Source organism: Microcaecilia unicolor, chromosome 1 (assembly GCF_901765095.1).
Source record: "Microcaecilia unicolor chromosome 1, aMicUni1.1, whole genome shotgun sequence".
NCBI classification, from domain to species: domain Eukaryota; kingdom Metazoa; phylum Chordata; class Amphibia; order Gymnophiona; family Siphonopidae; genus Microcaecilia; species Microcaecilia unicolor.
Window position 1 is genome coordinate 425,162,804 of NC_044031.1, and position 14,864 is coordinate 425,177,667.

Sequence of the window (14,864 nt, forward strand, 5' to 3'; positions counted from 1 at the left end):
CTGACATAAATGTATTTATAAAAATGTGCTGTTCTCCTAGTATATCACAAGGTACCTTAAATATTGCTTTATGTACAGAAGTTGTGGGATCCTATATAATAATTCTCACCTCCAACGTTCTGTCCTGCTGCCTGGGACCGTGGCTCCTTCCGAGTTGGTCTGCTAGGCTCCGTAGATCAGGCTGACATCACCGTAGCCATTATGATGTCAACTTCAGAACCCAGGAAAAACAAAAAACATGCCTCACAGCTGAACCATGTCCAGAGGAGGGTCGCTGGACATGGGTGGCTGGAGGGGGGGGGGCAGGGGAGAGAGGAGGGTCGCTGGAAATGGGTGGCAGGAGGGGGGCAGGGGAGAGAGGAGGTTCACTGGACATGGGTGGCTGCAGTGGGCGCAGGGGGAGAGGAGGGTCGCTGGACATGCGTGGCTGCAGGGGAGCCAAAGAAAACCTTGCTAGAGCCCATTTCATTTGTGTCAAAAACGGGCCTTTTTTACTAGTATCTTATAAAAATGTTGGAAAACAATTTTAAAACTGAATTAACAAAGTATTTGAATGAAAATTCTACTTTATTAAATCAAATATTTCATTTAATAATGATGGTTTCATTGGCATAATATACATTTGAAAAGCTACTGATGCCTGACTGTTGAACACCTCAATATTTAGAGAGTGCAATTAGTATTTTAATAGTGCTTTAGCTATGCTTCTTTTACTTCATAAATGTGTATACTAGCTGATGGTACTTTCCATAATCCTTTTTTGCCTGTAACATCACAAACTTTTAAAGCCACTTCCATGCCACAGGATGGTTATAATTGTAACTAAGATCAGAGTAATTAGGTTGTATGAAACATAAAATTGTGTTTGCAAAAGTCTTAACACTTGTACTTTCTAAAATGCAATTCAAAATGTGTTAAAGTGGGAGTTTTTTCACCAATCTGTACAACATATGTTGCACTTTCAATGAGAATGCAAATATAGAAATGTTCAGAAAGTAATTAAGAAAACAATTAGGAATAAGAGAAATTGCATAAGTCTTTACATCCTTTGTCATAAACCCAAATTTGAATATCCCTTGGGCACCTTCAGAATCATCCTATATAATAATTTTCACCTCCAACGTTCTGAGGCTGCCTGGAACCGTGGCTTCCAGCCAGAGGTGGTCTACTTCCAATGGAGTAGATAAAAGTGACGTCATGAATGAAGTGCCACTGATTGGCTGCGCGTCCGAGTCCAGCACGACGCCCAGCAACAAACCGCCACACAGGAAAACTGCGACCCAGCCAGCCAGCAGCAAACAGCGACCCAGGCAGGGGGACTCCTCCCCCTGCCTAGGAATCTCTGCATACTGCCTGCAAACCTCCCGAAACACCCGTGCACACTAACTGCCCTCAATCGGAGAGGACGAAGAGGGAGGGCGGCGACACGGCGAGCTAGCGCCTGCAGCGAGTCTCGAATCTGCAGGAGGCGGGTGAGGGCTCAGGACGGGGGGTCGGGGTCAACTGGCGACTCGCCAGATGGTGGAGGCAAAGAGCAGCGGGTCCTACTCCAGCGCAGCCGTCATCCCCGTTCACTCAAAACAAAGGTAGCAAACCTATGCGATGCTGCAGCAAGTTCAATAGACAGGAGTGGAAGTGAGCAAAGCAAGTCTAGGTAAGCAATGAAGCACATTGGTTAATCTCTGTTTCCACTCCCCTACACAGCCGTCATTGGTATACACTGAAAAACAAGCAAAAACTTGCAGCTGCTTCACATTGTCGTTTTTAAAATGTTGTTCCATCTGAAACAAGTCTAAAGCTCTTTCAACTGGATAGACAATGCCTTAAAATTTGCAGGACAAAAGGAGGGGGGAGACAAACACACCCTGCAACTGGGAGGGAGGGAGGGGGACCCTGCAACTGGGGAGGGGGGGAAAGGGGAAGGGGGGGAAACCCCTGCAACTGCGAGACAGACCCGGGGGGGCGACCCTGCAACTGGGAGGGAGGGGGGACCCTGGCACATACTCTCATTCTCACACACACACTCGCACACAGTCTCACTTTCTCTGTGTCTCACACACATACACACACACTCACACATTCACTCTCTCTCTCACAGTCACTCTCACACACACTCTCTCTCAAACATACACACTCCCAGGAAAACCTTGCTAGTGCCCGTTTCCTTTAAAACAGAAACGGGCCTTTTTTACTAGTTAATGATAAAACAAAGAGTTTGGCACCACGGAGACACTGCCTAACAGTGTTTTTGTACCAAATGTCTTTCAATGGTATCTGCACATTTACACAGGTTAACTGACTTCTGGTAGCTTCCTAATTCTAGCCATCAGATACAAATCAGTTGGTCTTCAGAACCCAAGATTAATCATCAGCTTTGAAAAGTCAACCCGTCAGTTTATGAACCAGATTTTTTTGCTGGAGCTATTTTAGACACAGTTCAAGGAAGCCAGTGGACGTATTATAGACCTCAGTTCTTCACATTCAAAATATTAAGGCTTTCCTACTGTCACAGTTAAAGCCTACTTACAAATCTTGGACTATATGGCTACCATCGTACCTCTTATAGTCTGTGCTTGCCTGGAAATAAGAGAGCCTTGATGAGATTTGGAGGTTCAGTTGAACAAGCATACCCAGCCACTTATCTCACACTTTATGTTCTGTTCTGCACTGATGGGTGTTCAAATGCAGCCTGACCAGAGTTGTCCCTGTGCACCACTGGAATATTGTTCAGTTCAAACTGCTTCCAGTGCTATGTAGGAACTAGGAAGCTCACTTGTACTCCCACCTCACTTGAGAAACCTGGTCACAGCCAAAATGATTGCTCTATTTAATTACTAGTAAAAAAAAGCCCCGTTTCTGATGAAATGAAACGGGGGCTAGCAATGTTTTCTTCTGTGTGCATGTGGGAGTGTGTGTGTCCCTGCCCTCTGGCCTCTCTCCCCTCCCACCTCTGAGTCCTTCACTGTTACAGAGCCAGCGATTTGATTTCGTGCTCTGCTGTTTTCCTTCACTGACTGTGTTACAGAGAGGGCGGGGCAGACACTCATAGGGAAACCGGATATCTCGCCCCACACTTCCGGCTGGAGGCTTCATAGAACGTTGGTCTTGCCTTTTATATAGAGAGATCTGGAGCTTCAAGCAATATTTTTATACCCTTCTTGTCCATCTTCTCCAGGATTGCTCAATATTATTTCAGGCATGCAATTAAGTCAGTAACCATGGGTTAAGGAAGGTCACTGTGAAACTGAGAATATTTTACAAGATCTGTTGCGGTCTGTGGCTGAGACGGGGACAATTTTGACTGTAGATTACTCCACAAACTGGGACTGAGTAGAAGATTCGACTTTCATTCTCGGGCAGCGATGTGAACCATCAAGAACCAAAGTAAAATCAACAATAGAGTGGCTCAGCAGGAAGAAAATAAATGTTCCCCAGTAGGCTAGAATGCTCAGACTTGAATCCAATAGAAATTTATGTGAAGACTTGGTGTGCAGTCTGCAGACAATCCCTTATGTTTGAGCTAATCTGTGCAGAAGAATGGGTAAACAATATATCATCCTGCTGTGTAAAGTTAGGAGTCACTTATCCTAAATGACTCAGGGCTATTATGTATTGCTGCAAAAAGGGCTTCCACCAACTATAATAATAATAACAAAAACTTATTACCTGCACTAGCCTTCCAGTTCAGAGTGGTTTACAGAATAAGATATTGGTCAGTACCCAGGAATTACAGTAATAATAATAACTGTAAAAAATATTTCCTACCTCACTTTCTGCTTAACAATGAAAGTAATTACAAAATAAAAGATATATCCTAATCTTCACCTCTGTAATTAACCCTATACCGTATTCAGTGCATATTTCCTAAAGAAAAATGTTTTAATATTACGTCTGAATTCTATGTAAGAACCAGATAATCTGATTATATTTGAAAATTCTTTTCTGAACCTAGCTGCTTAAAAAGATGGCAAATATTAAAACATTTTCAATCTTTTTATATGTCTGGGAGAGGGTAAAGAAAACAAGTTATCATACCCTTTCCTAGAGTCCCTAATACTTATTGCTAACTTAAAATGTCCATGAAAATAAGATGGAACCAGCATATAAGTTCTTATACAGAAAAAAAACAATTTAAACAAAATTTTGGCATCAATCAGTAGCCAGTGCAACTTAATGTAGTACTGAGACAAACTATCAAATTTCTTCAATGAAAAAATTATAAACAGAGTGCCATGTTTAAAATAGTTTGAAGCCTTTTTAAAAGTTGTTTTGAACATCTCATATGATGATACAATAGTCCAGTTGACTCAAAATAATTGACTGCAACATTATTTTAAACTGATCCTCCCAAAAGTATTTATGTAATTGTCTTAATTTCCTAAACAGTAAAAATGTTTTCCTAATTAAACAATGTATTTGGGTGTTTAATGTTAATGTATTATCTAAATGGATCACTAAAATTTTAATACAAGATGACAATTCATACTTTTTCTGGTCCATAGTCATTGCTGAAGTTATTAAATTTCATGAATTTCCCAAACATATAAATTTTGTTTTCTCCGAGGACAAGCAGGCTGCTTGTTCTCACATGTGAGTCGACATTCGCATTGGCCCAGGAACCTGCATTTTGGAAGCAAAACACAAAAAAAAAACGTTTTGCTAGAGTCTTCTGGCACGTGTGCAGCGCACACCGTGTATGCGCAGGCTGATTTCCTGCCCGTCGAGTGAGTGCGTCTCCTCAGTTTCTTTTTTTCCGCAGTGAGGTGGCACAGATTTCTCCTGTGCTCCTCGCTTTGGCCCTGGACCAAGAGTCTTCATGTTTTTGTCTGCCTTCTTTGTTTTGTTTAAAAAAAAAAAAAAAAAAAAAAAAGAGTTTCTTTATTTTTTGGTTTTAGTCTTTTTTCCCCTAATTTTAAGTCGGGCAGTCGGGTTTCTCCCCTTTTTGTGCCCTATTCTTTTTGGCACAATCGCGTCATTTGATTTCGCTGAAGCAGTTTTCACTTCTATGTCATCGAACACACCCAGCGGCTTCAAACGTACTTAGTGCAATCGGACCATCTCAGGTATCGATACACACTCGTGGTGAATCCAGTGCCTTGGGCCCGACCATAGCCCAGCCGCTTGTAGTCTGTGTCTTCGTATGAAGAAACAGACTCAAATTGTCTCGAGAAGCCCAGCGAGAAAACCTTTTTGGGGCTCGGTCCGGTTCTTCGACATCGACATCAGTACCGAGGTCCGCGGCGTTGACATTGAGGGAAGCATCGACGTCGGGAGGAGAGGTAATGGCTGCTGAGAGACCAACTTGCGCTGGGAGCAGTGAGGTGTTGTGGGTCTCCAAGCCTCGAAGCCTGCTGTTGTGCAGGCCCCCCAGGACCGACATTCATCGGACCCGGCCCCAAGGAGATGTGAGGATTCCACGTCCTCATTGGTACCGATGAGTGTCAACAGGCGTCAAGCGAAGGTGAAGAAGCACTATCATCGTTCTCCTTCGACACACGGTGCCGGGAGCTCCGGGGGTTTTGAGGGACTCTGCACCAGAGAAACGTCGGCGCCGAGAGGACCGCTTCCCCCTCTATACAGGAGGTGCTGATGCGTCGGTCTCCTGGCAGCCCAGTACCTGGTCTCAAACCTCGGCAGATTCTGCCACCGGTTGTTCCACCGACCCTGCAGGCTTCTCCGATAGCGGCTCTCAAGGAGCGCATCTGGGCCTTGCTTCCAGAGCTTCTGGAAGGATTGCTGTACCAGTCTGCTTCGGTGTTGGGGTGCTTGCGCCTTCCATACCATCTGCTGCAGCAGCGCCTGGCCCTTTACCTGTGGTGAGGTCCCTGGCCTCTGTACCACTTGCGGCATCGGTGTCGGCTGCCACCCAGGTCGACTCCCCTTCGACGTCGGTGGAGGAAGTTTTGCCGCAGTCCAGGCAGGCGTTGGCCTCTCGACATCACCATAGAGGACGTTGGTCCTTGGCATCGAGGCGGGCTCAGTGTCGGAGTGCCCTGAGGGAGATCTTATCCGATACTGAAGAGGAACGTTCGTGGGAGTCAGAGGAAGATCCCAGGTACTTTTCTTTTGATGAGTCCTATGGGTTCCCTCTGAACCTTCCCCTCCACCAGAAACTACTACTACTACTATTTAGCATTTCTATAGCGCTACAAGGAGTACGCAGCGCTGCACAAACAAAGTAGACTATCTCCACCGGAGAGTCTGTCCTTTACTTCTTTTGTCCGGGAAATGGCTACGGCTATTCCTTTCCCTATGGAGGTTGAGGGATCAGTCCAGGGCTGAGATGCTCGAGGTCCTGGATTATCCTTCTCCACCTAGAGAGGCTGTGACGGCTCCTCTACATAAGGTACTGAAGGAAGTCCTAATGCAGAATTGGTCGTTCCCTCCGTCTGGCCCCGTGATCCCAAAGAAAGCTGATTCCCAGTATCGGATCCATGGTGAACCTGGATTGATGAGGTCTCAGTTACCCCACAATTCCATGGTGGTGGACTCCGCCCTCAAGAGAGCCAAGAGTACTAGAGACTATTTCTTGGTGCCCCCAGGCAGAGAAGCTAGGACTTTGGACACTCTTGGGAGGAAGACGTATCAGGCTGCTATGCTCCCCGCAACAATTCAGTCATACCAGCTCTTCACGAGCGTCCACTTGCGGAACTTGGTGAGGCAACTGTCCAGCTTGGTTGATGCCCTCCCTTCGGAGCAGGCCGAACCTTTTCGTCAGGTGGTCAGGCAGCATAAGACATAAGCATCGCCACACTGGGACAGACCAAAGATCCATCTAGCCCAGCACCCTGTCTCCGACAGTGGCCAATCCAGGTCACAATCACCCGACAAGATCCACGGAGCAAAGCATTTTGTACTGCTTGTCCCAGGAACAATGGAATTTTCCCTACATTCCTTTAATAACATTCTATGGCCTTTTCCTTCAGAAAGCCGTCCAAACCTTTCTTAAACTCTGCAAAGCTAACTGCCTTAACCACATTCTCCGGCAACGAATTCCACAGTCGAATTACACGCTGAGTAAAGAAAATTTTTCTCTTATTTTAAACTTACTGCACTCCAGCTTCATCGCTTGCCCCCTTGTACTAGTATTTTTTTGAAAGCGTAAACAGACGCTCCATATCTATCTTTTCCACTTCACTCATTATTTTATGTTTCAATTATCTTTATTAAAGCAGGTAAATAAACAGTGTACATATTTGCTCCGTTCTTTTCAAGTTAACATCTTAACACTATTAACCAGGATGAACTACCAACATATCCCACTACCCCCTCCCTCTTCCAAACCCCCCTTCCCCCCCCCCCCCCCCCCCCCTCCGCCCGTCCCTCTACCCTCCCCGTTCCTAAGAACCTATGAACCTTATAATACCACAGGTATTAAGTCCTCTCATCATCCTACACAGTTCCTCAATTTAAAATTCTACTTCGTGCTGCTGGTTGTAATGTGTCCCAAAAATTCGCCCAGGTTTTTACCAGCTTTTTCCCCTCAGCAGAGGAGAAATCTGTAATTCCACACCGCTCCAGTTTCAATAGTTCGATCATGTTTGTCCTCCAGGCCCCAAAAGAGGGCCCCACGCTCTCTCTCCAGGTCAGCAAAATGATCTTCTTTCCAATCAAGACCGCTCTATGAAGAAAGGAATTAAGTCCTGGCGGGGCGAGCCCTGTACACTCATATTTGCCAAAAAGTAACAGTGGTTGTCTCTGTATTGTGCTGCAGCCCCAGTACCGTTTGACTTCATCTAGCATTTGAGACCAGAAACTCACCACTCGGGGACAAGACCAGAACATGTGCCCCAGCCCTGCATTTATCTGGTCGCAGCGGGGGCAGGCTCCAGCGCCACCAAACCCCGCTTTTGATGCTCTGGCTGGTGATATATATAGCCGCAGTGCAAACTTATATTGTAATTCCCAATGTCGAGTGTATACAGAGGTCCTTAAAGCAAGGGCCAAAAAGGTCTGGAATACCTCGTCCGAAACCTCTGCTGCCAAGTCTGACGCCCATTTCTGCGCCCTGCCTCGATAATCAATGTCCTCCGTGGAGTCTTGAAGGTATCTATGGTGAAACCGCAGGGGTACTGTATTCTGTGCCCCCAGTGTCAATGCTGTGTTCAACGTGTCCTGCACATCTTCACTCAAGTTAATCCATCCCAGTTCTGTCATATAATGCTGGATCTGCAGGTGCGCCAATTGGTCTGTCCCTGGCAGTTTAAATTCTCTTTGCAGATCCTGGAAAGGTCGCACTTTACCTTCATCTGTCAGCAGTTGGTACAGGTAGTGTATTCCTTTTCTCCGCCATCGAGCAAATATCACTGAAGATGTACCTTCTGGGAAATCTGGATTGTGGAACAGAGGCAGGCAGGGCGTTGCAGTCCATTTAAACCAATGTCTTTTACACAGCCACTTCCAAGCTGCTCTTGTTGACAGTAAAAATGGGTTATTTCCAAGTTTATGTGTGATTCTCGTGCCCGATGCGTGTAACCACCACCCCAGATGCTCTGTGGGAGAGAGTGTCTGCTCTATTTGTGTATTTGAGAATTTCTGCTGTCCCGTGAGCCAGTCTCTAATGTGCCTCATCGAACATGCGACTGTCAGGTATCTTATGTTGAGTAGACCCATCCCCCCGTGCCCTCTTGGTTTTTGTATTATGTGCAGAGGGAGCTGAGGCCGTTGTCCTCTCCACAGGAATACCTGAATCGCTTTGTTGAGTGCCAGTTCCTCTTTCTTTCTTAAGTATAAGGGAAGCATCTGGAATGTGTAGAGCCATTTGGGGACTATCAACATATTAACCAGCCCTATGCGTCCTGACAGGGAAAGTGGACATTTACCCCAAAGATGCAGCAAGCGCCTGGTCTCTCTCAGAACCGGGATCACATTTTTATCATACAGTTGCCCTATGTCTGTTGGAATGACTACCCCCAAGTACTGAATCTGATCCTCTGCCCTCTGCAGCGGGAATGCGCCCCTCCAACCCCGCCGCAGCTCCGGATCCAGAGGCAGCGCCAGTGACTTGTCCAGATTTAATTTAAAGCCCGAGAGTCTGCCATATTTATGCACTGTATGCAGGAGATGCTTTAGAGATGTCTGAGGGTTATTCAGCAGTAACAACAGGTCATCAGCGTACGCCAACACCTTAATCTCGTGTTGTTGGAGCCTAATGCCCTGTATTTGTTCGTGTGCCCGGATCTCATTCAGCAACGGCTCTAAGGACAACAAGAATAACAGTGGAGAAAGCGGGCAACCCTGTCGCGTCCCTTTCTTAATGTCAAACCCCTCTGTTCTTATCCCGTTGACTAATATCATGGCTCGGGGGTCCGTGTATAGTGTGGTGATAGCCTTCAAGAGCCATCCGGTAAGACCTATCCACTGCAGTGTTTCAAACAGAAAGTGCCATTGTACCCGGTCGAATGCCCGTTCAGCGTCAAGGCTCACCGCCAGCCTTTGTGATTTTGTGTCAGGGTCTGCTAATGTGGCTAGAATGAATTTGCGCACGTTAAGGACAGATTGACGCCCTTGAACAAATCCGGCCTGATCTTCCTTCACTAGCTGTGGCAGCAATGGTGCTAGTCTATCCGCTAAGATCCGAGACAGCAATTTTGCCTCCACGTTAATCAGTGAAATTGGTCTGTAGGAACTGGGTTGCAGTAAATCTTTTCCTTTTTTTTGGAATTAAACTGATAAGAGCCGTGTTGGCATGTAGTGGGAATCGGCCTTTCTCTATTACTTCATTAAGGTATTCTAATAGGGGTCCCAAGATCTGCAGTTTCAACATCTTGTAAAACTCACCGGAGAGACCATCAGGTCCCGGTGCAGAGTGCATCTTCAATGCGCCTATAGCTTTCTGAAGCTCTTTTGCCTCTATCGGTTTATTGAGGGGGTCTAGTTGCTCTGGATGTATCTTCCCCATGTTAACTGAGGCTAGGTACTCTGCTGTAGCCTTCCTGACGTCTCTCTCACCCTCCTCTCCTTTGTAGAGATTAGCAAAATGCTGTTGAAATACCTGCGCTATCTCGTCTGGATTGTTGGTAATCTCCCCCGAATGCCTGCCTATCGCAGCAATATAATGGGACTTCCTTGTGCCTTTCACCAGCCTCGCTAGCATCCCTCCCGCCTTATCTCCAAATTTATGCAACCTGTACTTCCTGAATAGCAGGGATCGTGTCGTGCGTTCCTGAAGTAGGCTGTTCAGCGCCGCTCTAGTGGATGTAAGGAGTTCATAATTTTGCTGCGTGGGGTGTCTACCATACTGCCGCCTTATAACCCGGATCTTCCGTTCCAGCTCCACTATACCCTGCGTTATTTGCCTGTTCCGTCTGCTTACGTATGCTATAATCTCTCCTCTGAGTACTGCTTTAGCAGCAGACCAGAACAGAATAGGGTCATCCACGTGTGCCTGATTATGTGTTTGGTACTCCTCCCATTTCTTGTGCATGTGCTCTGTGAATGCTTTTGAGGGGTACAGATATGCAGGGAACCTCCACCCAGGGGATTGCTGAAAATAAGTTGCAATCTCTAAATCCACCCATATAATGGAGCGGTCCGATATCTCTTCAGGCCCTATGACCGCTCCCGTTATTTTCTGAAATATATCAGGGGAGGTCAATATATAGTCCAAGCGAGACTGGGAATGATGTGCCCTGGAGATGTGCGTGTAATCTCTTTCATCTCCATGTAATATCCTCCAGGGGTCAAGCAGGCCCACCTTCTGACAAAAGGAGTCCAGGAGGGACACCTCCGATAGAGTGTCAGGGCGCGCCTGCCTTGACCTGTCTAACACTGGGTCTATCACTTGATTCATATCTCCAGCAATTACTATTGGGAGGGATGCATGTGTGTGGCAAAGGGTCAACAGCTGAGCGTAAAAGTGTGTAGCTGAGGTGTTAGGGCCGTAAGCTGATACCAGCAGCATCTCTTTTCCTTGTAGATTGAGCTGAATTCCAACATATCTCCCTTCCCCATCTTTGAACAGCATTTTCGCCGCGCCCATCAGTGATTTGTGCAGCAGAATTGCTGTCCCACCTCTCCTGCCTGTTGCTGGGGAATAGAATACCTCCCCCACCCATCCTCTTTTTAGCTTATCGTTTTCCTCTTTAGATAGCCTCGTTTCCTGCAAGCAGGCAATGCCTACCCCATGACGTTTTAGGGCTGATAGGATTTTGGTTCTCTTAATTGGGGACGTGATGCCGCCTACATTCCAAGAGATCAAACGTGTTTTAACCACCTTCCCCTTGGTGTCTTGGAACTTGCACTGTTAAATACCTCTGAGGCCTTTGTCTCCCAGGCTCCCAGCCTAGCCCCGAAGACATCTCTCTCCCCTGTTGCATCAACGTGAATGTCTCCCTCCAGCTTGCTTTCTTCCACTTCCGCCACCCTGGGCTTCTTTGTGTAGGTTCCCTCTCCATTTTACCATACCTGAGGATACTTCTTTTGCCTTTTGCTAATCCCCCCCTCCCTTCCCCACCCTTCCCTAACTCCCCTCCCCCCCTGTTAATCTCTACACTCCCAAACATGCCCTAGACAACAAATTATGTGGGAGCCCCTGCCATGCCCGAGGCCCCCCCACCCGATCCACCACTTTGTGTTATGAACCAGCTCTTTACTGTATGCAATACAGAACAACCATTTTATAGTTCTCACCCGCTTTGGGTCTTAGAATCGTCCTTATTTCCAGTCTGCTCTGCCGCCTGTTGTTGTTCCCTCTGTTCCAGGGCTGTTATGTACTCTTTGGCAGCTACCTCTGAGTCATAGGACCTCCATTTGCCATCTTGTCGGATTTTTAAAATTGCTGGGTAAATCAGCATGAACTTGATCTGCAAATCCTGTAGTCGTCTGCACAGGGGGGTGAATTTCTTTCGACGGTCCTGTAAAGATACTGAAAAGTCCTGAAAGATTCTTATTGTCTTCCCCTCAAACTTTGTATCGTCCCGTTTTAATCGGTAGCCTCGCAAAATCTCCATCTTGTGCAGGTAGTTATGTACTTTCAGTATGACTGCACGCGGGCTCTGGCGGCCATCTTGGATGCGGCCCACTCGGTGTATTCGTTCTAAGCACAGTGCTCCTGCATGGTCGGACAGCGCAAATTCGGCATTCAGCCACTTTTCTATCACCGTGGCCAGCACCGAGTCACTCACCGATTCTGGAATGCCGATTAGGCGTAAGTTGCTCCTTCTGGCCCTGTTTTCTAAATCATCCACTTTCTGTTGCAGCGCTTCGACCGTGGACTGCGTGTTCTGAAGCCGACCATGCACTGGGGAAAGCGCATCCTCGATCTCCGACACCCGCCTCTCTAGCTCCCCAGCCCGTTGTGTTACATCTGTCAGGCGCGATTCATATTGTTCTAGCTGTGCTGAGATTTTTTCCAAACGCGGCTCCAATGCTTGCGTTACCGCGGCGGTCAGTTGCGCCAGCTGCGCGGGAGTGAAGTTCTGCTCGCTTCGCTGCGAGGCCTTCTCCTCGGTGGTATCCGCCGTCTTTGCCTTATCCTTCTCCTTTTTAGCGTTGTGTGGTGGCATTGATTTAGTTGCTGTTTCTACGAACTTATCCATTGGTTGTACTGCTTCTGCTAATATATTAGTTCGCTGGTCAGCCGTTTTCTGCGGTTTATATGGCTAAATCAGGCGTGGGGGCCCCGGAGAGCAAAGACACACGTCTTACTCTCTCAACGCATCACATGACTCCCCCACTCATTATTTTATATACCTCTATCATAACACCCCTCGGCCGCCTTTTCTCCAAGCTGAAGAGCCCCAGCCTCTTTAGCCTTTCCTCATAGGAAAGTCGTCCCATCCCCTTAATCATCTTTGTCGCCCTTCTTCACCTTTTCCAATTCCACTATATCTTTTTTGAGGTGCGGCGACCAGAATTGAACACAATGGTCTATGTGTGGTCGCACCATGGACCGATACAGTGGCATTATAATATCCTCATTTTTGTTTTCCATCCCTTTCCTAATAATACCTAACATTCTATTTGCTTTCTTAGCCGCAGCAGCACAATGAGCAGAAGATTTCAACGTATCATCAGTGATGACTGGGAGTGCATGTATTTCCTTATCTCGACGATTGGCTGGTGAAGAGCACCTTGGAGGAAGGTGCTCTGGAGTCCATGCAAATGACTATTCAGGTGCTAGAGCTACTGGGGTTCATAGTAAATTACTCCAAGTCCCATCTCAACCCAGTCCAAAAATTGGAATTCATTGGAGCTTATCTCCCCAAGGCAAGGGCAGACAACCTTCTGTCCCTGGTGTCCATAGTTCGAGCGTCTCAGCAGATCACGGCTCGGCAGATGTTGAGGCTTCTGGGGCATATGGCCTCCACAGTTCATGTAACACCCATGGCACATCTACACATGAGATCAGCTCCATGGACCCTAGCTTCCCAGTGGTATCAAGCTGCGGGGGATCTGGAGGAAATTCTCTTCAGTGGTGGACAATCCGATCCAATCCGACCATGGGATAACCATTCCAAATTCCTCAGCCACAAAAAATGCTGATGACAGATGCATCCCTCCTAGGCTGGGGAGCTCATGTAGATGGGCTTCACACTCAAGGAGCCTGGTCCTACCAGGAAATGGGTCTTCAGGTCAACCTCTTGGAATTGCAAGCGATCTTGAACAGTCTAAAGGCTTTCAGAGATCGGCTGTCCAACCAAATAATCTTGATTCAAACAGATAATCAGGTTGAGATGTATTACACCAACAAACGGGGGCACCGGATCTTGCCCTCAGTGTCAGTAAGCTGTTCAGATGTGGCTTTGGGCACGCCATCACGGCATGTCTCTCCAGGCTACTTATCTGGCAGGTGTAAGCAACAGTCTGGCCGACAGTCTGAGCAGGGTAACGCAATCTCACGAGTGGTCGCTGAATATGGGCGTTGCCTGCAAGATCTTCCAAGCGTGGGGCACCCCCTCAGTGGATCTTTTTGCCACTCAACTCAATCACAAGGTCCCTCAGTTTTGTTCCAGGCTTCAGGCCCACGACAGACTAGTGTCAGATGCCTTTCTCCTTCATTGGGGAACAAGCCTTTTGTAGGCATATTCTCCCATACCTCTAGTAGGGAAGACTTTGCTGAAACTCAAGCAAGACCATGGAACCATGATCCTGATTGCACCCTTCTGGCCGCGCCAGATGAAGAACTGTGGCGATTGGTGTGTTTTCCAACCCTCATCACCCAGAACAAGGGGTCACTTCTACATCTCAGCCTCCAGTCTCTGGCTCTCACGGCCTGGATGTTGAGAGCTTAGAATTTGCCTCCTTAGGTCTTTCAGAGGGTGTCTCCAGGGTCTTGCTTGCTTCCAGGAAAGATTCCACAAAGAGGTTTTACTCGTTCAAGCAGGGTCTGTGTAGGACAAGATAGAGGATCTAGGGCCTTACTGTCACACCAGACGGCAAACCTCCATTTGAAAACCTTCTACACTTGTCAGAGTCTGGTCTCAAGACCAACTCCGTAAGTGTTCACCTCAGTGCAATTAGTGCTTATTGGCTTGTAGAGGGTAAGCCTATCTCTGAACAGCCTTTAGTTGTTCGCTTCATGAGAGGTTTGCCTTTGTCAAAGCCCCTGTCAAACCTCCACCAGTGTCATGGGATCTCAACGTCGTTCTCACCCAGCTGATGAAAGCTCCCTTTGAGCCACTGAATTCCTTCCATCTGTTACTTCAGCTCATAGGGTCAGTGAGCTTCAGGCCTTAGTAGTGGATGCACCTTATACTAAGTTTCATCACAACAGTAGTCCTCCACACGCACCCTAAGTTTCTGCCGAAGGTGGTATCGGAGTTCCATCTGAACCAGTCAATTGTCTTGCCAACATTTTTTCCCCATCCTCATGCCCACCCTGGCGAAAGCAGCTTGCACACCTTGGACTGCAAGAGAGCATT

The 14,864-nt window shown here is 47.2% G+C and overlaps 1 protein-coding gene across 1 annotated transcript in view; it reads left to right on the forward strand.

The window, feature by feature from the left end:
• Positions 1–14,864, forward strand: part of ATP9B (ATPase phospholipid transporting 9B (putative)) — a 706,895-nt gene that overhangs the window by 418,283 nt on the left and 273,748 nt on the right.